The 14129-nt window shown below is 39.8% G+C and overlaps 1 protein-coding gene across 1 annotated transcript in view; it reads left to right on the forward strand.

The window, feature by feature from the left end:
- Positions 1-14129, forward strand: part of Unc79 (unc-79 subunit of NALCN channel complex) — a 235915-nt gene that overhangs the window by 762 nt on the left and 221024 nt on the right. The gene's annotated exons all lie outside the window — the stretch shown is intronic.

A 14129-nucleotide genomic window follows, 5' to 3' on the forward strand; every position in this document is an offset into this window, starting at 1 on the left:
AAAATGATCTAATTGATCTAATGATTTTTCCAAAGAGCAGGCTTTCTTTGTAGGGCAGCTTCCACAAACTCTAATTGCACAGGAGGAATTTGGTTGTACCAATAATGACTGGCTCTGTGCTTGGCTGGTAACATCATGGTAACTCCATGTGGACGGAGGACATTTCCAGCATGGTCCCCATAGTAACTCCTATTGCAATGTGCACTAGTAGGCCTTGGGTATGTACTTGGTAGGTTGGTTGATTTGATTGTTTACCTGAGTGCACTTGAGGGATTCAGAAACTTAAGCTTTTGGCTGTAAATAAACGATCATTTTAATAAGCAATCAGTTGGTATTTCATACAAGAGTATCTAGAACTTATTTTTCTAAATGATTCTTTGTGTCTTCCAAAGAAGTACACATTGATTCTGTAATGCTGTCACTTCTTAAGTCTGTGTAATTCTTCTTTGAAATGGTACTAGCACGGATTTGGAATGTGTTAGACAAAATGCTGTATACCATTTACCCACCACATAAGACTGACTGGCTGAAGATCACACGGTGTCCAGACTGATGCGGCTTTAGAAATTGTGTGTGCCCACTTTCCACCAGAGCTTTCACCATGATTTTGAAATCCAGAACAGCTGGGTGTAAATATTAGTTCTGCCTCTGTTTGACCTTGGGCAAGATAACTGACTCCTCCAAACTTCATTTCCTCATCTGTAGATCTGGGGCGAAGCTGCTGATAGTGTAGTTGTGATAATAAGTGAGAAAATACAGGTGAAATAGCTCATGATCCCAGCATATAACATATATCCAATACATGATAGCTACTGTGCAATCAAGCATGTCCCATTTCAATTGTCTATCTCTTCTAAACAGTGAAAAAAGTCCCTTGTGATTTTTTTTTGCCTGTTTCCAAAAGTCAAATGTACCCTCAAAGTTAAATTCTGTTTCTACAGAGACTTTCAAAAATATTGGATGTACTTATTTTACAGTATCCGTAACAGAATCAGTGCAGAGATTCCAACTTGAGGACAAATTGGTACCCCTGAAAACTTTATTGTACCCTGGTTGTCAGTAAGCCCCACCACCTGTCATTTGACTCTGTAACATATTATATAAGTGTTTTCAGGTTAAAGCCAGTGGATATCACTGTCCTCTTATTGTGCTCTCTTCCTTGTGTTGTATTTTAATGTCTGCCTCATGTTTTGTTTTGCTTTTTTCCTGGGCAGTGAATTCTAGGATGGCAGAAAAAAAAAAGTAGATCAGAGCTTGCTTGTGTAGTGCAATTTGTGTACTGAAATATAACTATACTATACTTGTTTGCAAAACAGATGTTTTTGTCTATAGAGAATAAACTGGACATGTTTTAGTTTGGGCTAAAACATGTGGATTTGAGCTGTGCATGCCCTTCTGATGACCTGTGAGACCTGGGTCAATTAGCTTAATAGTTTTGTGCCTTAGAATCTCATCTAAAGTAGGGAATGACAGTAATAGCTATCGTTGGAGGGCAAAGGGGATACATAAAAGGGTGCTGTTTTGGGGCCTTATAAACATATTTTACATTTAGAATTAGGAATTTATTTTTGCTTTTCCTCCTTTACGCACTTAACACGAATGGCTGTGATGTGCACTCCAGAAAACAGCAACAGAGCAGGAAAAGCGGCATAGTGGATGACGGTAAATACATTTCCTAAAGCCAAGTTGCAGATTGCAGTTTAAACTTGGACTTGGTAGGAGTACAGCAATTTGTAGAAGAGAAAGAAGAAAGGACCAAAGAGAAGATTTTTTTTTCTCTCTCTTGTACTGGGCGTGAAGATCACCAGAGGGAAAGGGGAGAGACAGAAGTCCTTGTCTCCTCTGCAGTCAGGAGTATGCACAGCACAGCCTTCTTAAGAACCAAGTAGAGGGAGGGTTAGGCTTAATATAGTGGAACAAGATTATTTTATGACTCTTTCTTGGAGCCTCTTGAGAAGTGAAGGTTCCACATACAGGAAGTGGATATAGTTTGGTTGAAGCAGCAAGAGGAAGTACTTGCATTTGAACCCAAACAGATTACGTTTACCTCCGAAGTGTAGAGTATCAGAGAGCTAGGACAAGCGGTCTTTATTTTGTATGCAGTAGCATTTTCTTACATGTGATAAGCAACAAATGCAAGATAGATTAGTTTTAGTGAAGATGTAGTTGTGAGCCTGTGTGAAGCCTTCAGTCTCTGTGCCGTCTGCAGAGCTTGCCTGATAACAGGAGGTGAAAACTCCCAGCATTCCCTCAAGCAACTGCAGAAGAGCCACGTTCTTGTTCCTCTTTGTGGCCCCCAACTTCTCTTTCAGAGTCTATTGTAGTGAAGATGTTTATACAGCACATGTAGACATAGGAATGGTTCATGATCTATCTGGGTTTCTTAAAGGGATTCTACCACCCCTCCCCCAACTTTTTCTTTCTGTTGGTAGTTAGCAATAACCAACCTGGAATGTGTGTGTGTGTGTGTGTGTGTGTGTGTGTGCGCTTTTTAGCATGAAGCTTTGCTTTTGACAATGGCAGAAGTTAAGTCTTGGGGCTCTAACTTCAGATTCTGGCCTTGGTTTGAATCTTGACTCTGCCTCTTGTAAGCTTCGTGACCTTGAACAAGTCAGTTTAACTCATCTAAGCTTTGGTTGAATCATTTATAATGCGATAGCTGTTGTGAAGATGGAAGAAGATGGCCTATGAGAAGTGCTTAGCACAGAAGGCTGGCCCATGGTGTGGAGTGGAGAGATGTGGCCTGCTTTTATCATCAAGAATAAAACCATGTGCTTGCTACCAAAGTGGGGATGGCATATATACTTTGAGTCTAGCTTTCTAGAATGCAGCAAGTTGTTTTTTTTAAAAAGTGATAGTATTTAAATGGGGCACAGACTATTGGACGAGACTGCACTCCTTGTTTCTCCTGCTTGGGGACTCCTAGAGTTGATATGTCTAGCAAAATGCTAGCTGGTTACCTACCCAGAACCATTTTAAGGCGTGAGCTGCTTTCCTGTCATTCTTTGTGTTGTGATGACAATGTGACAGTTGAGAAACATGAATCCTGTATCTGAACACCCGTCATAATGTCTGTCAAATTTGGAAACCAGCCACTAATAATTTAAATTCAAGATACCTAATTATATAATAGGTATCATTTTTAATGTGTTCATTAACTCAGTATCTTTGGCTTAATAACTAAACATAATTTTGATTACATTAGAGGTACTTAGAAAATTTTAAGTTATATATATTTTTGTGTGTGTGTGTACACGCGCGCATACACGTGTACTTGCACACCATGGGATGCCTGTCCAGGTTAGAGGACAACTTTTAGGAGCCTTTCCTTCTACCATGTGACTTAGAGGACTGAGCTCTGCTGTCGGGCTTTGTGACAAGCACTTTCATCTTTACCCATTGAGCCATCTTGCAGACAACTGAGCAGTTTAAGGATAAAGCTGCTCCTCCCTATGCAAGCTCAATCTTCCTGCTGCATAAATCAATAGATAGCTTCCTTTCTTTTTTTTTTCTTTTTTTTTTTTTTTTTGCACACGATAAAGTTACCAGGATAGAAAAACATTCTTCCTTTGAACACAGGACTGTGATCTGCAGTCTTGAAAAAAAAACTCTTTGCACAACACCACAGAGCAGCTTCTGGCAGGGGAAATGCTTGTTCTCTTCATATTCGCAACAATAAGTGATTTGTGATTGTAAAACAAACAACAGTTTTTAGTTTATGTTTTCCATGACTCCTCTGTGTTATTTGATACTAGTTCATGCATTTCTTAAACTCTCCCATGTTTCTGACCATCTACACTCAGCCTTTTTTTTTTTTTTTAAGGACTCTGTTTTGTTTTTAAAACACTTACCCAAATTTCCATATTTAGTCCAGCTTCCTTCTCCCTGCCTCCCCAATCATATCAGCTATCTCTCTTATGTTTATTACTCCCCAGGATAGCCTTCTAGTCCAAGCATGTATCTTGAACTAGATGCCCTTACATCTCTTCAGGCATCTAGCATGCAGATAAAAAGAGAAACCTCACTGTATTGTCTCAAAGTGGAACACTTTAAAAAATGTTCGTCTCGGGGAGTGGCGCCGTTTGTTTGAGCCAGGCAATTCCGAGTCTTCCAAGGCTTGCACTCTTCACAGTAAACTCTCCAGAAAGTCACTAAGTTCTTCATCTTCCGGCTCATCCAGCATCGTATCTGTTTTATAGTTTCACTGTGCGTGCAGTGGGCTGAGTATTTAATTCCAGCAGTGTACTATGTTCTTTGTCCGAAATGTTCTTTCCCTCTGTGGTCCTTAGTGTAGCGTGGCAGACGCTGACTTAATGCTGACTACTTAGCTCAGATGCTCTGCCCTCCTGTCCATCTCCTCTGTGTGTACTTAGATGCCCCACTAGATTCCAGCAATTAGTTTGATCTGTAGTTCCCTTAATTTACTTGGTGTGGGTATTGTATTGTGTGCTTATCATAGCTCCTGGATGTGTCACGTTGCTGGTGCACATTTTACACAAAAACTGTTTCTCGAAGAAATAAAAATGATTGAGGGTGGATGAAAAAAAAAATTGTGTGTGTGTGTGGAAGGATTACATAATGAAGTTCTTGAATATGGTTTTTGCTTTACTTCGTATTATTATGAAATTTGGCTCTCTTTCCAATGTGAATATTGCATAAAATATGTTTTTCAAATGGATTTATAATTGTCAAAAATACTTGAGAATATAGTTGCTTAATCAAATGTTGTAGTGTTTATATAACGAGTTACATTTTTATTGAATATTGAATATGATTTTGATTCTTTCTAATTAGCTAGAATTTCCTTTTATTATGTTTAGCACAATAATTATGATTCCTAATTGGTAGGCTGTCTTAGTCCACAACCAGCCAATTGGTTTTTGTAAGATAAAGTACATTAGAAGTCAGAGATCCTTTGAGATGTCGTTTTCTATGGATCCTGTTCAAGTCATATGTACTGATTGTCCAGCTGTGGGTAAGACTGATGTTGAATTCTTTTGGGCTGTCATGCTGTGTTAGCACAGTGGTTCTCAACCTTCCTAACTCCAATCCCTCAGTACAGATCCTCATGTTGTGGTGACCCCTAACTAAAAAATTACTTCCATTGCTACTTTATAACTGTAATCTAAATAATAATAATAATGTAAATGTAATAATAAATGCTGTTATGAATCGCAATGTAAATATTTTTGGAGACAGAGGTTTGCTGAAGGAGTTGAGACTCACAGGTTGAAACCATCATGTGAGATGTTCATGTGCATTTAACTCTTATGCTCTGAAGAGATATGGCAGTGCCATGGAAGCGAGCATTGCTGGCTCAGATGTGAAGTCTACTGCTGCAGACAGTGTAGAGAACTCACCACTAGTCTAGCTTTCAGTGGTGGGGAAGGCTCAGCCATTTTCTGTACCTTCTTTCATCTCAAGCATTCTATTTCTGTCTTGGTTGTCTGTCCTTCTAACCCCTTCAACAGTCCACAAATCATCACGAGTCTCATTTTATATTTGACGTTAGATTTGATGTAGGGAGGTGTCCAGCATCTTGAGGTATCTTTCGTTTTCATCAATCCCAGAGACTGACTGACTCATGAATAAAATTGAAAGGGTGTATGTATACATATACATTCATGTACCATATACTGTAGTTTCAATTGTAAGAACAAACGGGCTGGCCATAGACGTAGAAAAAGATGATAACTCATGATCATATGACCAATTTGCCATAAAGGGTTACATATATTTGAGATGGCTCAATCATAATCCACATTAAAAAAAGCTGGGTACATGTGTGCATGCACGTGCACAACACACACACACACACACACACACACACACACACACACGCATACACACACCAAAATAAAATAAAATAAAATAAATAAGGTAAGGTAAAAAAAAAAAAAAACAGGCATGGTGGCTTGCAATTTAATTCCAGCACTGGAGAGGTGAAATAGATATATGCCTGGGCCTTGCTGGTCTGCCAGCCTGGGCTTCTTGGTGAGCTCCAGGTCACTGAGAGACAGGGTAGATAAACCTCTAGAGATGAATAGTTCGTGAAGCTGTCCTTTGCTTCCATATGCATACACACGAGTATGCACACACAGGTCTCCCCTGTTCTGCTCCACAAGAGTTAGTTATTTACATTTGAATCTTAACCTTTCACAGGGAAGATTAGATATTTATTGTTTCTGCCTTCTTATGCCAAAGGCAGTTTGGTATATATCACTTCTAATGTTAACTTTGAGAGAGAAGGGCTAATATACTGGTACTCTGGCATTATCTCAAACATGCCTTAGATAGATCACTTCCTCTTCTTGCCATTGCCAATTAGTTATGGAATTTAGCATAGCTTTTCTCTATTATGACAGCCTTCTAACATAAGCCCTGGGTTTGCTTCTGACAGCAGATCTTGGTTGTCAGTTTGACACATCTGGGAAGAGGGAACTTTGTTTGAGAAAATTATTCCACTATATTGAGCTGTGGGCAAGCCTATGGGGGCATGTTCTTGATTGATGATTAATGTGGGGAGGTTCAGCCCAGTATGGACGGCATCATCCCTGGGCAGGAAGATCTGGGATATAAGAAAGATGGCTGAGTAAGCCAGAGGAACAAGCCAGGAAGCAGTGTTCCTCTGTGGTCTCTGCTTCAGTTCCTGCTTCCAGGCTCCTGCTTGAGTTCCTGCCTTGCATTCACTTAATGATGGGCTGTACCATTTAAGCCAAATGAATCCTTTCCTTCTGCAAGTTCTTTTTGGTAAGTGCTTTATGACAGCAAAGCAAAGCAAATTAGAGTGCTGCTCTTCTCCCCATCAAATGTATTGTAATACAGTAGCCTGGATGACCCATTAAAAATACAGAGACCATTCTGCCGGGGTCCTCAGCTTTAAAACTTATGACTAACTGACCATCATCACTGACCTGTGTCAGAGCTCTACTACTTAAGGAGAGGAGCAATCACTTTCTATACAGTCAAATAGTGAAATGTATGTAGGGTAACTTCTGTTTGGTGGTAGCATAACAAAGTTCCCAGAAACTTGCCTTTCCCCCCACCACTTAAAAAGCGCATTCCAGGTCTTTCTCACTTCCTCCTTTGATGGTGGAGTTATAAAAAGACTCATGACCGGTGCTCATCTAGTTAGTGCAGAGCACAGGAATCTTTCTCTCCAAATATGAATATTCCTTTAGCTTGACTCATAATAAAGACAAGCTACTGGCTGACTACTTTTATTACCTGTGTTCCATAGGAATAACTGTTGAGTCATTTGCCTTCATTCTCTACCTGTGCAGCTGAAGGGAAAAAGAAGAAAGGAAGGAAGGAAGAAGAAAAGAAAGGAGAAGAGAGAGATGGTGTATGTGTGTGTGTGTGGCCATGTCTCCATCTTCTGTGGCTCCTGTAGAAATTACTAGAACCTGGGTGGCTTAAAACAGCAATATCAAATACAGTCCAGACAGTTGTTGTTTTTGTCTGTCTTCTTCTGTGAGTGGGTCTCACGATGCAGCATCCTGTAGCCTAGAACTTGCCATTCTGCCCTTGTATCTCAGATATTGGGTTGTTAGGTGTGTACCAACACATGTGATTTCTTGTCTTGTTTTTAACTTTCATAAGAACACACTGTTATTTCTCTGTTAAGTAAGATATTCTTTTAGATCTTTATAATATTCAGTAACAAAATATCCACCTATCAATTGTTTATACTTTATTAGGTTAAAATATTTGTTTTATTTTTACTTTATGTGTATGTGTGAGTACCTGAATGGGAATGGATGTGCACGTACCACTTGCATGCTTGGTGCCTAAGGAGGCAAGACATGTCAGATTCCCTGGAACTGAAGTTGCAGGTAGTTGTGAGCTACCATGTAGGTCTTGGGAAATCAATCCTGGTCCTCTGCAAGAATAGCGAGTGTCCTTAATCCCCTAGTCATCTATCCAGCCTCTGAAGTCTCTCTCTCTCTCTCTCTCTCTCTCTCTCTCTCTCAGCATGAGCGAGTAATTAATTGAGTTAAATTCATTTTCTACATCCATTGCAAGCATATGACATCTTTCAACTTTATTACATTTGGAAAACTTTGAGAAATTTTGAATTAATATTAACTAGTTGGTTGGTTGGCAAGGTTTGGAGGAGGTAGAGTAGGGGTGAGCTCTAGTCAGGATTTGGGAACAATCTTCTGTTTAGTATTGCAAGGGAGTTTGGGACACTTTGTCTTGCTCTGCAGCACAATAGTGTGGAGTCTATTCATTCTTAAAGACTTTCTGCTTTTTGTCTACTGGGGTGAGATTTGGTATGTTTTATTTCTCATAACAATAACAGTACATTTCACATGTGTTTCCTGTTTTGTTTGTATGGGGTCATGAAAAAGTCCCTGTGAACTCAAAAGCCCTCAGGTTTCATATTTGCTTTTCTTGATCATTTTTAGTGTGGTGTGTTTATGCTTTCTTCCTGGGCCTCCTACCCATTAATTCCAGCCTTTCTTATTCCTCATTTTTTTCATTTAATATTTATTTATTGTTGTGAGTTTTGAGTTTCTATTAATTTAATTTTTGTCAACATATGTACTTCATATATTTTTTGATGTTTCCTTTGGTTATAGCTTACGGATTTCTGGTTACAGATTAGAGATATTATCATTATTTTCAAGAAATTTTACATAGAACTCCTGCTTTGCCAAGAGCCAATTATGGTGTAAATTCCAACATGGTTGGGCTTTTTGTTTTTCAGTTTTGTTATTGATTTCTATTTTTATTGCTCTGTATTCCAAAAATGATGAACTGCTATTACTTAAAACCTTCAAGTTTTCTTGTTTTTTTCCATGTTCCATGTGCACTTAAAAGACTGCTGTAATGTCTATCATTGATCAGAATATCACACTTGACAGATATCTACATGATTGATTTTGATTAGCTCTTCTGCACTCTGTTGATTATTAGTGCACTTGACTGGATTGGGGAGGTATGTGGAGGTCTTTTTGATTAGTGGGTTTCTGTCTGTTCCTGCATCATTGCGTGTTGCTGCTCATGGATGTTAATCTCATTCTATTGGGTGCAAAAATATCCATGACCAAAACCTTCACTGTGAATGTAGCCTTCAGCATCATGACACACACAGGCACATCTAGCAATGGTGACCTTCTCAGGCGTAAAGATTATGGCTCTGGTTTGCTCTCTGTTTGTTTGTTTACTTGATACATAATCGTGCCTTTTTAACTCCTTTGAGTTTCTTTGTTTTAGGTATGTCTTTTCTATTCTGTATAGGGTTGGATTTTTCTTTATTAGCTAATCTGTAAATCCCATTCTTTTAGTAGGTGAGTTAAGCCCATTTATATTCACTGATATGATTAATATGTTTGGCTTAGCTCTATCTTTTTTTTTTTTTACATATTTTATATCAAAGGCTTTTTTATATGGAGTGGGTTTTTAATTTTCTTATTTGTTCTATTCATTAAATTTATATTAATTTCTTTATGTGAGGGCAATTAGCTCCTATGTTTGGGGGGCTAATTATTTCTCTATATTGAACAATATCGAAATTATGTAGCCTCCCCTCGCCCAGTATCTGATATAAATAATATCTCTTTATTCATAATTAATGTCTATTAGTGAGTCATATCTACATGCACTATTTATTCTCCAGGCTTTTCAGCTTTTTACTAATTGTACAGTTGGTTCTGGGTTTTCTCCCTATAGTCATGTCTCAGCCTTGCTCTGTGGCTCACTAACAGTACCCACCTCTTATTCTTTCTAACAGATTCTACCAGAAGGGCTCACAGCCTCAATATGCCTTGAGTTTTGGCAGGTTTATGAGAGTTTGTTTATAGCCTTGTACTTGAAGACTAGGTTGTGTAGATATAAAACCCTTGACTTATATTTCCCATATTCAAGGGCCTTGAATTTGTTAAATTTGGGGAGAGGGCGTTAAGAATTGATAAATAACCTAGTGCCAGTATTATTTCTCTTTTCTTGCTTACTGTTTTTGTCTGTTTGCCCAAGATGAACTCCCCCACCCCACGCCTTAAAGTAGCTTTAACATGACATGACATGATTCATTGTTGGCTGTGTTGAAGTCATTGCTGTGTTTCGATATTCAATTTCAAGGTATTTTAGGAAAATATTTTGAAACTATTGTTTTGATATTTGTTTTTTCCTATTTTTTTGGGACATGATCCATATCTTTTTCTCATGATCCATATCTTATGTATGTATTTCTTTTAAGAAAAATGTTGTTTATTTATATGTATGAGTGAGTACTTTTCCTGCACATTCATCTGTGCGCCATGCACACGCCCAGTACCCATGGAGACCAGAAGAGGGCACTGGATCCCTGGGAGTAGAGTTACAGATGGTTTGTGAGCCACTGTGTAGGTGCTAGGAATTGAACATGGCTCCTCTGGAAGAACAGCCAGAACTCCTAGTCACTGAGCTCTCTCTCCAGCTACTGCATCTCTCTCTCTCTCTCTTTTAATTATCTTCTGAATAAATAATTTTCTGTTGTTTTAAATATATATATATATATATATATGTCTTTATCTTTAAAATATCTATTTGTTTTGTATGTGTTACTATGAGTCTGTAGGCATCTGTGCAGATGTGCATGCATGGATGTCAAGAGAAGCCTACTATCCTTCCTCACTCACTCCTCTGAGGCAGGGTGTAGTGGAATCCAGCAGCAACATGGCTGCTCTGGCAAGGCATCATATCCCAAACTATGATCTGGCTGGAATGCAGACCTGCCCTTAGCACATGCCTTTGATCTCTCTGGCTGGAATGTAGACACGCCTTTAGTACACAGCTTTAATCCCAAACAAATGCCATCTAATTGAGGGGCAGACAAAGCGATGAATCAGAGAAAATTTGACAGAATGAGTCAGACATAGGATATGCCCAACTTTCACAAGGACAAGAAAGAGAGGCTACTTAAGGGCAGTGAGGGAGTTAATTGAGTTGAGCTGAGTTGGGGTGACTTTGGTTGAGTGTAGTTGTAACTCAGTTAAGTTTGGAGTAGTAGTCCAGTTCATGGAGTTCAGAGGCAGTCTTTCTAAGCAGAGTAACTCAGTCAGGAGCCAAGAGAAGCCAATTTGAATCAGTTCGCTTGGAGAGGAGTTTGCGCCAGAAGAGCTGAGTTCAGAACCAGCTGGCCAGAGTTCAGAAAGAGCTAGAAAGGGTGAGTTTATTCAGTAGTAAGTCTCAGAGGCCGAAAATTCTAGGCCTAGGTTAGCAGAAGAAGGCTGGAAGCTGAAGCTGTCAGGGTTCAGGCTTGCAGAAGATTAGCTTGTACAGAGGTTAGAAGCATCCAGGTGTAGGCCCAGGGAGAGTTAGAACAGAGATAGAAGTGCTCTGGGCTCAGCACAAGCCCTGTATTCATAAAGTTTGGGTGTGTCTCTCCTCTCATCCCTTCATCTGAGAAAATAAAAGTGACATTTACATTTACAGCAGGGTCTCTCCCTGAACCTTGGGCTTACAATTTCTCAGCCAGGCTAGAAGCCAGCAAGCCTCATTGATCTTCCTGTTGCTGGCCCCTCAGAAGGGGTTAGACGTGCCTTCAGGGACATCTGGCTTGTGCAAGTCCTGGAATCTGAACTCTAGTCCTCATACCTATTCCGTAAACGTTTATTGACAAGATATCTCTCCAGGATTGTATTTTAAAAAAATATGCCTTTATTAGTCACTTTTGAACTAGCCTATTCGTGGTGATTCTACACATAAACTCATTTACTTAGCCCCTACCTTGAAATGGTAAATATAGATTAAAAAATGGACACCACTTAGTTGAATATTGTCATCTCATGATTATCATCTTATTATATGCATAAGCATTAGCTTGTAATCATAAGCATTTGACTATATCATTATGTTTTCTTCTGTTTGCCAATTTTGGAAATAGTTTCACATAGTAAAGTCAATCTGTCTTCAAAATGTAGCTGGATGGATTTTCCTAAATTTATACACGCATGTAAGGTGCTACCACAGTCAGAGTGACAGGGCCCTCACCATAGAAGAGTGCCTGCCCTTTTGACCATGAGCTGCTCCCGCTACCCCAGCTCCAGAAGGACACTCACTTGTGTCTGTCACGGAAGGATTGCCTTTTGTAGAATTTCACATAAATGCAGTCGTTCATCACTTAGCGTCCATATTTATCTTTTGTTTTTTCTGTTTTCTTGTTCAGCTGAGACAATCAGTTAATTTATAAAGAGAAAAGGGTTTTAAAGGTCATTGCCTGTGTTTGTTTTTGGGCGAGGGTGAGCCAGCATGCCATGGAGCTGAGAAAGCTTCTTAGCTTGTGGCAGTCAGGGAACAAAGAGAGGAGAATCTGGGTTCCCAGTAGGACACACCCCACTGGCACGCACCAGTGACCTAATGCCTTTCCATTAGATTCCACCCCTTGAAGGTTCTGCTACCCCCTGAAGATGCCACAGGCTGGTCACCTTTGGGGAACTCCTACCCAAACTATAGCAGGTCTTAATTAGCACAATGTTTTTGAAGGTTACTTGTGTCATTCTCCTTTACGGCTCTGTCGTATGTTGTGGCATGTGTGCATCGCCCTTCATTTACACATTCACCATTCAGTAGATATCTAGATAGCGTCCAGCTCTTGGACCTTGTGGGTGGTGCTGCTGGGGATGTTGGTGTGTGTGTTTCATGTGGGATTTATTTTTTATTTGTCTGGTTTTTTTTTTGAGACTGTATCTCACTATGGATTCCATACTGGTCTGAAGTTCACTATGTGGTCCTGGTTGGTCTCGAATTTTCAGTAATTCTTCTGTCTCAGCTTTTCAAGTGCTGGGATTGTAGACATGGTCCAAGTCCCTGGCTTTGGGCATGTTTCACTTGTGTGTGTGTGTGTGTGTGTGTGTGTGTGTGGTGTATGTACATGACTATACAGATGTAATTGTGTGTACATGTAGAGGCCAGAGCAGGATGTCAAGGTGAACCCTGTTGCTCTGTCTTATTTTCTTTAGGCAGAGCCTCTCACTACACCGGAGGCTAGATTGGCAGGCCAGTGAATGCTTGGGATTCTCCGGTTTCCACTCTCAATGCTGAGGTCGCAGACACATGCAGGCATGCCTGGCTTTTTCTGTGGGTGCTAGAGATTTGAACTCAGGTCCTGGTGCTTACACCGAGCCACACTCCTTACCTCTGTTTACACGCTTTAGGTTCAATACCTGGGATACAATTGCTTGATATTATGATTAGTGAATATTTGATGTTAAAAGATTCTGCCCTACCCTTTTATAAAATGGTTGTAATGTTTTTGTACTCTCACCAGAAATGTAGGAGAGGGTTCCAGCATTCTTTGTCCTTGCCTCTACTTAATATTCTCAATCATTTTAATCTTACCCTTTCTAGTCAGGGTATATGGAATCTTCTTTGGTTTTAGCTAGCATTTCTCAGAGGACTCGCATCATGGAGAATATTTCCATGTGCTCATTGGCTGTTTGGTATCTTCTTCTGGACAATGCCTGTTCTAATCCGTTGGCCATTTTAATTGAGATGTTTGGTTTTATTGAGTCGTAAGAGTTTTGTGTGAGCTCTAGGCTCAAGGACATTTTCCTGAAAATTTTGCCTCCAAATATGTAGCTTATCTTTGTGTTTTATTAACTACAACTTAAAAAAAAAGGGTGGTGTGTGTGTGTTCACATGTATGTGCAGAAGTGTGTGTACGTGTGTGGAGGTCAGAGGACAACCTTGGCTGTTAGCTTCAGGAAGGCCATCTCCCTCCTTTGAGGCAGAGGCAGCTATTGGCGTGGAGGCTCACCAGTTAGATTAGACTGTCTAGCTTGTAGCTTCAGGGACCCACTTGTCTCTGCTTCTGCAGCACTGGGATTACAAGTGTGTGCCACCATCCCTGGCATTGAACTCAGCTCCTCATGCTTGTGAGCAAGCGTCTTGCCAAATGAGCTACCTCCCCCATCCCTAACTGTGACTTTAAAGATGAGAGCTTTTAAATGTCCTTGTTTCTTATGTAAATTTTTCTTTTATCATTTTTGCTTTGATATCCTCTTCGAGAATTATTTTTTTCTGACCACTGTCACAAATATTTTCTCCAAGGTTGTGTAGAAGTTAAATTGTTTTTCCTCTAACTTTTAGCTCTGTGAATACTTTAGAGTCAATTTCCATGTGTGATGTGAGGTGAGGTTTGG

Source organism: Mus caroli, unplaced genomic scaffold, assembly GCF_978045245.1.
Source record: "Mus caroli unplaced genomic scaffold, Mus_caroli_1 scaffold_14, whole genome shotgun sequence".
NCBI lineage: Eukaryota > Metazoa > Chordata > Mammalia > Rodentia > Muridae > Mus > Mus caroli.